This window comes from Channa argus, unplaced genomic scaffold (assembly GCF_033026475.1).
Source record: "Channa argus isolate prfri unplaced genomic scaffold, Channa argus male v1.0 Contig011, whole genome shotgun sequence".
NCBI lineage: Eukaryota > Metazoa > Chordata > Actinopteri > Anabantiformes > Channidae > Channa > Channa argus.
The window spans coordinates 839,258-853,872 of NW_027125230.1; the positions used below are offsets into that span (position 1 = coordinate 839,258).

Sequence of the window (14,615 nt, forward strand, 5' to 3'; positions counted from 1 at the left end):
ACTATTTAGTTAAATTACGACAAAAAACACAAGCAAACTGAAAAAGCCCGCCAAAACAGGCTCATGCGCGGGTCCGTCACTGCTCGCTCTAGAGAGAAACCACACCTCTGTCTGCAACCAGGTTTGGGAACCAAAAACAGCAAACAGGTGCTGCTGCCAGAAAGAGCCTACAAATAGGCAGTAACACCAGCTTGTGCTGCCCGTAAACCCAAGCAAAGAAGCTTACAGCACGTGGTATTCCCAGGCGGTCTTCCTACCAAGTACTAACCAGGCCCGGCTCTATTTGGCTGCCGAGATCGGACGAGATCGGGCGCTTAGAGAGCGGTGTGGCCGTAAGCTGCATTTGACATCATCAACAGCTCTTAAAAACACTAGAGAAGCAGAATGCATGACACTTGCTAAGAAGAAGATAAATGTGGCAAAGTACAAAGTACTATAACTGTACTGGTCTGTTACGCCCCTGTCTAGGGGGTCAGGGTGCAACATACAAAGATAAATTAGCATGTTCCCTCTCCGATCCCCAAACCAAAATCCAGGATCGAGATGTTCCAACAGAATGATATTTATTTTAAACGAAAGAAAGTGTCAAACAAAACATGACACTACAACTCAGGGCGAACCAAGGCCAACATAATAAACAAAATAAGCCATTTCCCACAGAAAGTGCTAGCTAGCCTGATAGAAATAAACAAACCAAAAGACAGTCGCTAACCCTAACTCCCTAATGTGAAAACAAGAGAAAACAATCAAAAGAAAAATGGCAGTCCACCCCTACAGATTTAATACTATTTACAAAATATACAATTTATAAACAAAACCAGGGCACAAAACCTAACAATTCAAAAATGCTAAATAAGGTTTGGAAACCAAGAACAGCAAACAGGTGCTGATGCCAGAAAGAGCCTCGCTAGCTGTTGGGAACCGTACTTTTAAAACTCCAGCAAGTGTAGGATGGACCAATCACCCTCCTGTACTGCCCCCCAATCCGGCCAATCAGGCAGGGCACCTATAAGAACAAGAAAATAAAAACAACACATATGGCCAGGACAGTAACATGGTCTATTAGTAATGAAGCACGATGGTTGACAAACCAATAAAGTAGCAAAACAGCAATGAAAGAACAAAATTTGATGAAAATATAGAACAATTTCTATGAATAAATAGGCAGTAACACCAGCTTGTGCTGCCCGTAAACCCAAGCAAAAAAGCTTACAGCACCTGGTATTCCCAGGCGGTCTTCCTACCAAGTACTAACCAGGCCCGGCCCTATTTGGCTGCCGAGATCGGACGAGATCGGGCGCTTAGAGAGCGGTGTGGCCGTAACATGCATTTGACATCATCAACAGCTCTTAAAAACGCTAGAGAAGCAGAATGCATGACACTTGCTAAGAAGAAGATAAATGTGGCAAAGTACAAAGTACTATAACTGTACTGGTCTGTTACGCCCCTGTCTAGGGGGTCAGGGTGAAACATACAAAGATAAATTTGCATGTTCCCTCTCCGATCCCCAAACCAAAATCCAGGATTGAGATGTTCCAACAGAATGATATTTATTTTAAACGAAAGAAAGTGTCAAACAAAACATGACACTACAACTCAGGGCGAACCAAGGCCAACATAATAAACAAAATAAGCCATTTCCCACAGAAAGTGCTAGCTAGCCTGATAGAAATAAACAAACCAAAAGACAGTCGCTAACCCTAACTCCCTAATGTGAAAACAAGAGAAAACAATCAAAAGAAAAATGGCAGTCCACCCCTACAGATTTAATACTATTTACAAAATATACAATTTATAAACAAAACCAGGGCACAAAACCTAACAATTCAAAAATGCTAAATAAGGTTTGGAAACCAAGAACAGCAAACAGGTGCTGATGCCAGAAAGAGCCTCGCTAGCTGTTGGGAACCGTACTTTTAAAACTCCAGCAAGTGTAGGATGGACCAATCAGCCTCCTGTACTGCCCCCCAATCCGGCCAATCAGGCAGGGCACCTATAAGAACAAGAAAATAAAAACAACACATATGGCCAGGACCGTAACATGGTCTACTAGTAATGAAGCACGATGGTTGGCAAACCAATAAAGTAACAAAACAGCAATGAAAGAACAAAATTTGATGAAAATATAGAACAATTTCTATGAATAAATAGGCAGTAACACCAGCTTGTGCTGCCCGTAAACCCAAGCAAAAAAGCTTACAGCACCTGGTATTCCCAGGCGGTCTTCCTACCAAGTACTAACCAGGCCCGGCCCAATTTGGCTGCCGAGATCGGACGAGATCGGGCGCTTAGAGAGCGGTGTGGCCGTAAGCTGCATTTCACATCATCAACAGCTCTTAAAAACGCTAGAGAAGCAGAATGCATGACACTTGCTAAGAAGAAGATAAATGTGTCAAAGTACAAAGTACTATAACTGTACTGGTCTGTTACGCCCCTGTCTAGGGGGTCAGGGTGCAACATACAAAGATAAATTAGCATTTTCCCTCTCCGATCCCCAAACCAAAATCCAGGATCGAGATGTTCCAACAGAATGATATTTATTTTAAACGAAAGAAAGTGTCAAACAAAACATGACACTACAACTCAGGGCGAACCAAGGCCAACATAATAAACAAAATAAGCCATTTCCCACAGAAAGTGCTAGCTAGCCTGATAGAAATAAACAAACCAAAAGACAGTCGCTAACCCTAACTCCCTAATGTGAAAACAAGAGAAAACAATCAAAAGAAAAATGGCAGTCCACCCCTACAGATTTAATACTATTTACAAAATATACAATTTATAAACAAAACCAGGGCACAAAACCTAACAATTCAAAAATGCTAAATAAGGTTTGGAAACCAAGAACAGCAAACAGGTGCTGATGCCAGAAAGAGCCTCGCTAGCTGTTGGGAACCGTACTTTTAAAACTCCAGCAAGTGTAGGATGGACCAATCAGCCTCCTGTACTGCCCCCCAATCCGGCCAATCAGGCAGGGCACCTATAAGAACAAGAAAATAAAAACAACACATATGGCCAGGACCGTAACATGGTCTACTAGTAATGAAGCACGATGGTTGGCAAACCAATAAAGTAACAAAACAGCAATGAAAGAACAAAATTTGATGAAAATATAGAACAATTTCTATGAATAAATAGGCAGTAACACCAGCTTGTGCTGCCCGTAAACCCAAGCAAAAAAGCTTACAGCACCTGGTATTCCCAGGCGGTCTTCCTACCAAGTACTAACCAGGCCCGGCCCAATTTGGCTGCCGAGATCGGACGAGATCGGGCGCTTAGAGAGCGGTGTGGCCGTAAGCTGCATTTCACATCATCAACAGCTCTTAAAAACGCTAGAGAAGCAGAATGCATGACACTTGCTAAGAAGAAGATAAATGTGTCAAAGTACAAAGTACTATAACTGTACTGGTCTGTTACGCCCCTGTCTAGGGGGTCAGGGTGCAACATACAAAGATAAATTAGCATTTTCCCTCTCCGATCCCCAAACCAAAATCCAGGATCGAGATGTTCCAACAGAATGATATTTATTTTAAACGAAAGAAAGTGTCAAACAAAACATGACACTACAACTCAGGGCGAACCAAGGCCAACATAATAAACAAAATAAGCCATTTCCCACAGAAAGTGCTAGCTAGCCTGATAGAAATAAACAAACCAAAAGACAGTCGCTAACCCTAACTCCCTAATGTGAAAACAAGAGAAAACAATCAAAAGAAAAATGGCAGTCCACCCCTACAGATTTAATACTATTTACAAAATATACAATTTATAAACAAAACCAGGGCACAAAACCTAACAATTCAAAAATGCTAAATAAGGTTTGGAAACCAAGAACAGCAAACAGGTGCTGATGCCAGAAAGAGCCTCGCTAGCTGTTGGGAACCGTACTTTTAAAACTCCAGGAAGTGTAGGATGGACCAATCACCCTCCTGTACTGCCCCCCAATCCGGCCAATCAGGCAGGGCACCTATAAGAACAAGAAAATAAAAACAACACATATGGCCAGGACCGTAACATGGTCTACTAGTAATGAAGCACGATGGTTGACAAACCAATAAAGTAGCAAAACAGCAATGAAAGAACAAAATTTGATGAAAATATAGAACAATTTCTATGAATAAACAGGCAGTAACACCAGCTTGTGCTGCCCGTAAACCCAAGCAAAAAAGCTTACAGCACCTGGTATTCCCAGGCGGTCTTCCTACCAAGTACTAACCAGGCCCGGCTCTATTTGGCTGCCGAGATCGGACGAGATCGGGCGCTTAGAGAGTGGTGTGGCCGTAAGCAGCATTTGACATCATCAACAGCTCTTAAAAACGCTGGAGAAGCAGAATGCATGACACTTGCTAAGAAGAAGATAAATGTGGCAAAGTACAAAGTACTATAACTGTACTGGTCTGTTACGCCCCTGTCTAGGGGGTCAGGGTGCAACATACAAAGATAAATTAGCATGTTCCCTCTCCGATCCCCAAACCAAAATCCAGGATCGAGATGTTCCAACAGAATGATATTTATTTTAAACGAAAGAAAGTGTCAAACAAAACATGACACTACAACTCAGGGCGAACCAAGGCCAACATAATAAACAAAATAAGCCATTTCCCACAGAAAGTGCTAGCTAGCCTGATAGAAATAAACAAACCAAAAGACAGTCGCTAACCCTAACTCCCTAATGTGAAAACAAGAGAAAACAATCAAAAGAAAATGGCTGTTCACCCCTACAGATTTAATACTATTTACAAAATACACAATTTATAAACAAAACCACGGCACAAAACCTAACAATTCAAAAATGCTAAATAAGGTTTGGAAACCAAGAACAGCAAACAGGTGCTGATGCCAGAAAGAGCCTCGCTAGCTGTTGGGAACCGTACTTTTAAAACTCCAGGAAGTGTAGGATGGACCAATCAGCTTCCTGTACTGCCCCCCAATCCGGCCAATCAGGCAGGGCACCTATAAGAACAAGAAAATAAAAACAACACATATGGCCAGGACCGTAACATGGTCTACTAGTAATGAAGCACGATGGTTGACAAACCAATAAAGTAGCAAAACAGTAATGAAAGAACAAAATTTGATGAAAATATAGAACAATTTCTATGAATAAATAGGCAGTAACACCAGCTTGTGCTGCCCGTAAACCCAAGAAAAAAAGCTTACAGCACCTGGTATTCCCACGTGGTCTTCCTACCAAGTACTAACCAGGCCCAGCTCTATTTGGCTGTCGAGATCGGACGAGATCGGGCGCTTAGAGAGCGGTATGGCCGTAAGCTGCATTTGACATCATCAACAGCTCTTAAAAACGCTAGAGAAGCAGAATGCATGACACTTGCTAAGAAGAAGATAAATATGGCAAAGTACAAAGTACTATAACTGTACTGGTCTGTTACGCCCCTGTCTAGGGGGTCAGGGTGAAACATACAAAGATAAATTTGCATGTTCCCTCTCCGATCCCCAAACCAAAATCCAGGATTGAGATGTTCCAACAGAATGATATTTATTTTAAACGAAAGAAAGTGTCAAACAAAACATGACACTACAACTCAGGGCGAACCAAGGCCAACATAATAAACAAAATAAGCCATTTCCCACAGAAAGTGCTAGCTAGCCTGATAGAAATAAACAAACCAAAAGACAGTCGCTAACCCTAACTCCCTAATGTGAAAACAAGAGAAAACAATCAAAAGAAAAATGGCAGTCCACCCCTACAGATTTAATACTATTTACAAAATATACAATTTATAAACAAAACCAGGGCACAAAACCTAACAATTCAAAAATGCTAAATAAGGTTTGGAAACCAAGAACAGCAAACAGGTGCTGATGCCAGAAAGAGCCTCGCTAGCTGTTGGGAACCGTACTTTTAAAACTCCAGCAAGTGTAGGATGGACCAATCAGCCTCCTGTACTGCCCCCCAATCCGGCCAATCAGGCAGGGCACCTATAAGAACAACAAAATAAAAACAACACATATGGCCAGGACCGTAACATGGTCTACTAGTAATGAAGCACGATGGTTGACAAACCAATAAAGTAGCAAAATAGTAATGAAAGAACAAAATTTGATGAAAATATAGAACAATTTCTATGAATAAATAGGCAGTAACACCAGCTTGTGCTGCCCGTAAACCCAAGCAAAAAAGCTTACAGCACCTGGTATTCCCAGGCGGTCTTCCTACCAAGTACTAACCAGGCCCGGCTCTATTTGGCTGCCGAGATCGGACGAGATCGGGCGCTTAGAGAGCGGTGTGGCCGTAAGCTGCATTTGACATCATCAACAGCTCTTAAAAACGTTGGAGAAGCAGAGTGCATGAAACTAGCTAAGAAGAAGATAAATGTGGCAAAGTACAAAGTACTATAACTGTACTGGTCTGTTACGCCCCTGTCCAGGGGGTCAGGGTGCAACATACAAAGATAAATTAGCATGTTCCCTCTCCGATCCCCAAACCAAAATCCAGGATCGAGATGTTCCAACAGAATGATATTTATTTTAAACGAAAGAAAGTGTCAAACAAAACATGACACTACAACTCAGGGCGAACCAAGGCCAACATAATAAACAAAATAAGCCATTTCCCACAGAAAGTGCTAGCTAGCCTGATAGAAATAAACAATCCAAAAGACAGTCGCTAACCCTAACTCCCTAATGTGAAAACAAGAGAAAACAATCCAAAGAAAATGGCTGTTCACCCCTACAGATTTAATACGAATTACAAAATAAACAATTTATAAACAAAACCACGGCACAAAACCTAACAATTCAAAAATGCTAAATAAGGTTTGGAAACCAAGAACAGCAAACAGGTGTTGCTGCCAGAAAGAGCCTCGCTAGCTGTTGGGAACCGTACTTTTAAAACTCCAGGAAGTGTAGGATGGACCAATCAGCTTCCTGTACTGCCCCCCAACCCGGCCAATCAGGCAGGGCACCTATAAGAACAACAAAATAAAAACAACACATATGGCCAGGACCGTAACGTGGTCTACTAGTAATGAAGCACGATGGTTGACAAACCAATAAAGTAGCAAAACAGCAATGAAAGAACAAAATTTGATAAAAATATAGAACAATTTCTATGAATAAATAGGCAGTAACACCAGCTTGTGCTGCCCGTAAACCCAAGCAAAAAAGCTTACAGCACCTGGTATTCCCAGGCGGTCTTCCTACCAAGTACTAACCAGGCCCGGCTCTATTTGGCTGCCGAGATCGGACGAGATCGGGCGCTTAGAGAGCGGTGTGGCCGTAAGCAGCATTTGACATCATCAACAGCTCTTAAAAACGCTGGAGAAGCAGAATGCATGACACTTGCTAAGAAGAAGATAAATGTGGCAAAGTACAAAGTACTATAACTGTACTGGTCTGTTACGCCCCTGTCCAGGGGGTCAGGGTGCAACATACAAAGATAAATTAGCATGTTCCCTCTCCGATCCCCAAACCAAACTCCAGTATCGAGATGTTCCAACAGAATGATATTTATTTTAAACGAAAGAAAGTGTCAAACAAAACATGACACTACAACTCAGGGCGAACCAAGGCCAACATAATAAACAAAATAAGCCATTTCCCACAGAAAGTGCTAGCTAGCCTGATAGAAATAAACAAACCAAAAGACAGTCGCTAACCCTAACTCCCAAATGTGAAAACAATCCAAAGAAAATGGCAGTTCACCCCTACAGATTTAATACTATTTACAAAATATACAATTTATAAACAAAACCAGGGCACAAAACCTAACAATTCAAAAATGCTAAATAAGGTTTGGAAACCAAGAACAGCAAACAGGTGCTGATGCCAGAAAGAGCCTCGCTAGCTGTTGGGAACCGTACTTTTAAAACTCCAGCAAGTGTAGGATGGACCAATCAGCCTCCTGTACTGCCCCCCAATCCGGCCAATCAGGCAGGGCACCTATAAGAACAAGAAAATAAAAACAACACATATGGCCATGACCGTAACATGGTCTACTAGTAATGAAGCACGATGGTTGGCAAACCAATAAAGTAACAAAATAGCAATGAAAGAACAAAATTTGATGAAAATATAGAACAATTTCTATGAATAAATAGGCAGTAACACCAGCTTGTGCTGCCCGTAAACCCAAGCAAAAAAGCTTACAGCACCTGGTATTCCCAGGCGGTCTTCCTACCAAGTACTAACCAGGCCCGGCCCAATTTGGCTGCCGAGATCGGACGCTTAGAGAGCGGTGTGGCCGTAAGCTGCATTTCACATCATCAACAGCTCTTAAAAACGCTAGAGAAGCAGAATGCATGACACTTGCTAAGAAGAAGATAAATGTGTCAAAGTACAAAGTACTATAACTGTACTGGTCTGTTACGCCCCTGTCTAGGGGGTCAGGGTGCAACATACAAAGATAAATTAGCATTTTCCCTCTCCGATCCCCAAACCAAAATCCAGGATCGAGATGTTCCAACAGAATGATATTTATTTTAAACGAAAGAAAGTGTCAAACAAAACATGACACTACAACTCAGGGCGAACCAAGGCCAACATAATAAACAAAATAAGCCATTTCCCACAGAAAGTGCTAGCTAGCCTGATAGAAAGAAACAAACCAAAAGACAGTCGCTAACCCTAACTCCCTAATGTGAAAACAAGAGAAAACAATCAAAAGAAAATGGCTGTTCACCCCTACAGATTTAATACTATTTACAAAATATACAATTTATAAACAAAACCACGGCACAAAACCTAACAATTCAAAAATGCTAAATAAGGTTTGGAAACCAAGAACAGCAAACAGGTGCTGATGCCAGAAAGAGCCTCGCTAGCTGTTGGGAACTGTACTTTTAAAACTCCAGGAAGTGTAGGATGGACCAATCAGCTTCCTGTACTGCCCCTCAATCCGGCCAATCAGGCAGGGCACGTATAAGAACAACAAAATAAAAACAACACATATGGCCAGGACCGTAACATGGTCTACTAGTAATGAAGCACGATGGTTGACAAACCAATAAAGTAGCAAAACAGTAATGAAAGAACAAAATTTGATGAAAATATAGAACAATTTCTATGAATAAATAGGCAGTAACACCAGCTTGTGCTGCCCGTAAACCCAAGCAAAAAAGCTTACAGCACCTGGTATTCCCAGGCGGTCTTCCTACCAAGTACTAACCAGGCCCGGCCCTATTTGGCTGCCGAGATCGGACGAGATCGGGCGCTTAGAGAGCGGTGTGGCCATAACATGCATTTGACATCATCAACAGCTCTTAAAAACGCTAGAGAAGCAGAATGCATGACACTTGCTAAGAAGAAGATAAATGTGGCAAAGTACAAAGTACTATAACTGTACTGGTCTGTTACGCCCCTGTCTAGGGGGTCAGGGTGCAACATACAAAGATAAATTAGCATGTTCCCTCTCCGATCCCGAAAACAAAATCCAGGATTGAGATGTTCCAACAGAATGATATTTATTTTAAACGAAAGAAAGTGTCAAGCAAAACATGACACTACAACTCAGGGCGAACCAAGGCCAACATAATAAACAAAATAAGCCATTTCCCACAGAAAGTGCTAGCTAGCCTGATAGAAATAAACAAACCAAAAGACAGTCGCTAACCCTAACTCCCTAATGTGAAAACAAGAGAAAACAATCAAAAGAAAATGGCTGTTCACCCCTACAGATTTAATACTATTTACAAAATACACAATTTATAAACAAAACCACGGCACAAAACCTAACAATTCAAAAATGCTAAATAAGGTTTGGAAACCAAGAACAGCAAACAGGTGCTGATGCCAGAAAGAGCCTCGCTACCTGTTGGGAACCGTACTTTTAAAACTCCAGCAAGTGTAGGATGGACCAATCAGCTTCCTGTACTGCCCCCCAATCCGGCCAATCAGGCAGGGCACCTATAAGAACAAGAAAATAAAAACAACACATATGGCCAGGACCGTAACATGGTCTATTAGTAATGAAGCACGATGGTTGGCAAACCAATAAAGTAGCAAAACAGCAATGAAAGAACAAAATTTGATGAAAATATAGAACAATTTCTATGAATAAATAGGCAGTAACACCAGCATGTGCTGCCCGTAAACCCAAGCAAAAAAGCTTACAGCACCTGGTATTCCCAGGCGGTCTTCCTACCAAGTACTAACCAGGCCCGGCCCTATTTGGCTGCCGAGATTGGACGAGATCGGGCGCTTAGAGAGCGGTGTGGCCGTAACATGCATTTGACATCATCAACAGCTCTTAAAAACGCTAGAGAAGCAGAATGCATGACACTTGCTAAGAAGAAGATAAATGTGGCAAAGTACAAAGTACTATAACTGTACTGGTCTGTTACGCCCCTGTCTAGGGGGTCAGGGTGAAACATACAAAGATAAATTTGCATGTTCCCTCTCCGATCCCCAAACCAAAATCCTGGATTGAGATGTTCCAACAGAATGATATTTATTTTAAACGAAAGAAAGTGTCAAACAAAACATGACACTACAACTCAGGGCGAACCAAGGCCAACATAATAAACAAAATAAGCCATTTCCCACAGAAAGTGCTAGCTAGCCTGATAGAAATAAACAAACCAAAAGACAGTCGCTAACCCTAACTCCCTAATGTGAAAACAAGAGAAAACAATCAAAAGAAAAATGGCAGTCCACCCCTACAGATTTAATACTATTTACAAAATATACAATTTATAAACAAAACCACGGCACAAAACCTAACAATTCAAAAATGCTAAATAAGGTTTGGAAACCAAGAACAGCAAACAGGTGCTGATGCCAGAAAGAGCCTCGCTAGCTGTTGGGAACCGTACTTTTAAAACTCCAGGAAGTGTAGGATGGACCAATCAGCTTCCTGTACTGCCCCCCAATCCAGCCAATCAGGCAGGGCACCTATAAGAACAAGAAAATAAAAACAACACATATGGCCAGGACCGTAACATGGTCTACTAGTAATGAAGCACGATGGTTGGCAAACCAATAAAGTAACAAAACAGCAATGAAAGAACAAAATTTGATGAAAATATAGAACAATTTCTATGAATAAATAGGCAGTAACACCAGCTTGTGCTGCCCGTAAACCCAAGCAAAAAAGCTTACAGCACCTGGTATTCCCAGGCGGTCTTCCTACCAAGTACTAACCAGGCCCGGCCCAATTTGGCTGCCGAGATCGGACGAGATCGGGCGCTTAGAGAGCGGTGTGGCCGTAAGCTGCATTTCACATCATCAACAGCTCTTAAAAACGCTAGAGAAGCAGAATGCATGACACTTGCTAAGAAGAAGATAAATGTGTCAAAGTACAAAGTACTATAACTGTACTGGTCTGTTACGCCCCTGTCTAGGGGGTCAGGGTGCAACATACAAAGATAAATTAGCATTTTCCCTCTCCGATCCCCAAACCAAAATCCAGGATCGAGATGTTCCAACAGAATGATATTTATTTTAAACGAAAGAAAGTGTCAAACAAAACATGACACTACAACTCAGGGCGAACCAAGGCCAACATAATAAACAAAATAAGCCATTTCCCACAGAAAGTGCTAGCTAGCCTGATAGAAATAAACAAACCAAAAGACAGTCGCTAACCCTAACTCCCTAATGTGAAAACAGTCCAAAGAAAATGGCAGTTCACCCCTACAGATTTAATACTATTTACAAAATATACAATTTATAAACAAAACCACGGCACAAAACCTAACAATTCAAAAATGCTAAATAAGGTTTGGAAACCAAGAACAGCAAACAGGTGCTGATGCCAGAAAAAGCCTCGCTAGCTGTTGGGAACCGTACTTTTAAAACTCCAGGAAGTGTAGGATGGACCAATCAGCTTCCTGTACTGCCCCCCAATCCAGTCAATCAGGCAGGGCACCTATAAGAACAAGAAAATAAAAACAACACATATGGCCAGGACCGTAACATGGTCTACTAGTAATGAAGCACGTTGGTTGGCAAACCAATAAAGTAGCAAAACAGCAATCAAAGAACAAAATTTGATGAAAATATAGAACAATTTCTATGAATAAATAGGCAGTAACACCAGCTTGTGCTGCCCGTAAACCCAAGCAAAAAAGCTTACAGCACCTGGTATTCCCAGGCGGTCTTCCTACGAAGTACTAACCAGCCCCGGCCCTATTTGGCTGCCGAGATCGGACGAGATCGGGCGCTTAGAGAGCAGTGTGGCCGTAACATGCATTTGACATCATCAACAGCTCTTAAAAACGCTAGAGAAGCAGAATGCATGACACTTGCTAAGAAGAAGATAAATGTGGCAAAGTACAAAGTACTATAACTGTACTGGTCTGTTACGCCCCTGTCTAGGGGGTCAGGGTGAAACATACAAAGATAAATTTGCATGTTCCCTCTCCGATCCCCAAACCAAAATCCAGGATTGAGATGTTCCAACAGAATGATATTTATTTTAAACGAAAGAAAGTGTCAAACAAAACATGACACTACAACTCAGGGCGAACCAAGGCCAACATAATAAACAAAATAAGCCATTTCCCACAGAAAGTGCTAGCTAGCCTGATAGAAAGAAACAAACCAAAAGACAGTCGCTAACCCTAACTCCCTAATGTGAAAACAAGAGAAAACAATCAAAAGAAAAATGGCAGTCCACCCCTACAGATTTAATACTATTTACAAAATATACAATTTATAAACAAAACCACGGCACAAAACCTAACAATTCAAAAATGCTAAATAAGGTTTGGAAACCAAGAACAGCAAACAGGTGCTGATGCCAGAAAGAGCCTCGCTAGCTGTTGGGAAACGTACTTTTAAAACTCCAGGAAGTGTAGGATAGACCAATCAGCTTCCTGTACTGCCCCCCAATCCAGCCAATCAGGCAGGGCACCTATAAGAACAAGAAAATAAAAACAACACATATGGCCAGGACCGTAACATGGTCTACTAGTAATGAAGCACGATGGTTGGCAAACCAATAAACTAACAAAACAGCAATGAAAGAACAAAATTTGATGAAAATATAGAACAATTTCTATGAATAAATAGGCAGTAACACCAGCTTGTGCTGCCCGTAAACCCAAGCAAAAAAGCTTACAACACCTGGTATTCCCAGGCGGTCTTCCTACCAAGTACTAACCAGGCCCGGCTCTATTTGGCTGCCGAGATCGGACGAGATCGGACGAGATCGGGCGCTTAGAGAGCGGTGTGGCCGTAAGCTGCATTTGACATCATCAACAGCTCTTAAAAACGCTGGAGAAGCAGAATGCATGACACTTGCTAAGAAGAAGATAAATGTGGCAAAGTACAAAGTACTATAACTGTACTGGTCTGTTACGCCCCTGTCTAGGGGGTCAGGGTGCAACATACAAAGATAAATTAGCATGTTCCCTCTCCGATCCCCAAACCAAAATCCAGGATCGAGATGTTCCAACAGAATGATATTTATTTTAAACGAAAGAAAGTGTCAAACAAAACATGACACTACAACTCAGGGCGAACCAAGGCCAACATAATAAACAAAATAAGCCATTTCCCACAGAAAGTGCTAGCTAGCCTGATAGAAAGAAACAAACCAAAAGACAGTCGCTAACCCTAACTCCCTAATGTGAAAACAAGAGAAAACAATCAAAAGAAAAATGGCAGTCCACCCCTACAGATTTAATACTATTTAAAAAATATACAATTTATAAACAAAACCACGGCACAAAACCTAACAATTCAAAAATGCTAAATAAGGTTTGGAAACCAAGAACAGCAAACAGGTGCTGATGCCAGAAAGAGCCTCGCTAGCTGTTGGGAAACGTACTTTTAAAACTCCAGGAAGTGTAGGATGGACCAATCAGCTTCCTGTACTGCCCCCCAATCCAGCCAATCAGGCAGGGCACCTATAAGAACAAGAAAATAAAAACAACACATATGGCCAGGACCGTAACATGGTCTACTAGTAATGAAGCACGATGGTTGGCAAACCAATAAACTAACAAAACAGCAATGAAAGAACAAAATTTGATGAAAATATAGAACAATTTCTATGAATAAATAGGCAGTAACACCAGCTTGTGCTGCCCGTAAACCCAAGCAAAAAAGCTTACAACACCTGGTATTCCCAGGCGGTCTTCCTACCAAGTACTAACCAGGCCCTGCTCTATTTGGCTGCCGAGATCGGACGAGATCGGGCGCTTAGAGAGCGGTGTGGCCGTAAGCTGCATTTGACATCATCAACAGCTCTTAAAAACGCTAGAGAAGCAGAATGCATGACACTTGCTAAGAAGAAGATAAATATGGCAAAGTACAAAGTACTATAACTGTACTGGTCTGTTACGCCCCTGTCTAGGGGGTCAGGGTGAAACATACAAAGATAAATTTGCATGTTCCCTCTCCGATCCCCAAACCAAAATCCAGGATTGAGATGTTCCAACAGAATGATATTTATTTTAAACGAAAGAAAGTGTCAAACAAAACATGACACTACAACTCAGGGCGAACCAAGGCCAACATAATAAACAAAATAAGCCATTTCCCACAGAAAGTGCTAGCTAGCCTGATAGAAATAAACAAACCAAAAGACAGTCGCTAACCCTAACTCCCTAATGTGAAAACAAGAGAAAACAATCAAAAGAAAAATGGCAGTCCACCCCTACAGATTTAATACTATTTACAAAATATACAATTTATAAACAAAACCAGGG

The 14,615-nt window shown here is 41.6% G+C and overlaps 14 pseudogenes; all 14 read right to left on the minus strand.

Moving 5' to 3' along the window:
* Positions 1-219: 219 nt before the first annotated feature.
* On the minus strand, positions 220-338 carry LOC137111403 (5S ribosomal RNA; annotated as a pseudogene).
* An 868-nt stretch (positions 339-1,206) lies between these two features.
* On the minus strand, positions 1,207-1,325 carry LOC137111478 (5S ribosomal RNA; annotated as a pseudogene).
* An 868-nt stretch (positions 1,326-2,193) lies between these two features.
* LOC137112183 (5S ribosomal RNA) lies at positions 2,194-2,312 on the minus strand (annotated as a pseudogene).
* Positions 2,313-3,180: 868 nt separating this feature from the next.
* On the minus strand, positions 3,181-3,299 carry LOC137112184 (5S ribosomal RNA; annotated as a pseudogene).
* An 868-nt stretch (positions 3,300-4,167) lies between these two features.
* Positions 4,168-4,286, minus strand: LOC137111424 (5S ribosomal RNA; annotated as a pseudogene).
* An 867-nt stretch (positions 4,287-5,153) lies between these two features.
* LOC137111436 (5S ribosomal RNA) lies at positions 5,154-5,272 on the minus strand (annotated as a pseudogene).
* Positions 5,273-6,140: 868 nt separating this feature from the next.
* LOC137111948 (5S ribosomal RNA) lies at positions 6,141-6,259 on the minus strand (annotated as a pseudogene).
* Positions 6,260-7,126: 867 nt separating this feature from the next.
* On the minus strand, positions 7,127-7,245 carry LOC137111950 (5S ribosomal RNA; annotated as a pseudogene).
* Positions 7,246-9,078: 1,833 nt separating this feature from the next.
* On the minus strand, positions 9,079-9,197 carry LOC137111501 (5S ribosomal RNA; annotated as a pseudogene).
* Positions 9,198-10,064: 867 nt separating this feature from the next.
* Positions 10,065-10,183, minus strand: LOC137111604 (5S ribosomal RNA; annotated as a pseudogene).
* Positions 10,184-11,051: 868 nt separating this feature from the next.
* Positions 11,052-11,170, minus strand: LOC137112185 (5S ribosomal RNA; annotated as a pseudogene).
* Positions 11,171-12,027: 857 nt separating this feature from the next.
* On the minus strand, positions 12,028-12,146 carry LOC137111700 (5S ribosomal RNA; annotated as a pseudogene).
* Positions 12,147-13,014: 868 nt separating this feature from the next.
* Positions 13,015-13,143, minus strand: LOC137111596 (5S ribosomal RNA; annotated as a pseudogene).
* Positions 13,144-14,011: 868 nt separating this feature from the next.
* LOC137112049 (5S ribosomal RNA) lies at positions 14,012-14,130 on the minus strand (annotated as a pseudogene).
* Between the last annotated feature and the right edge of the window lie 485 nt (positions 14,131-14,615).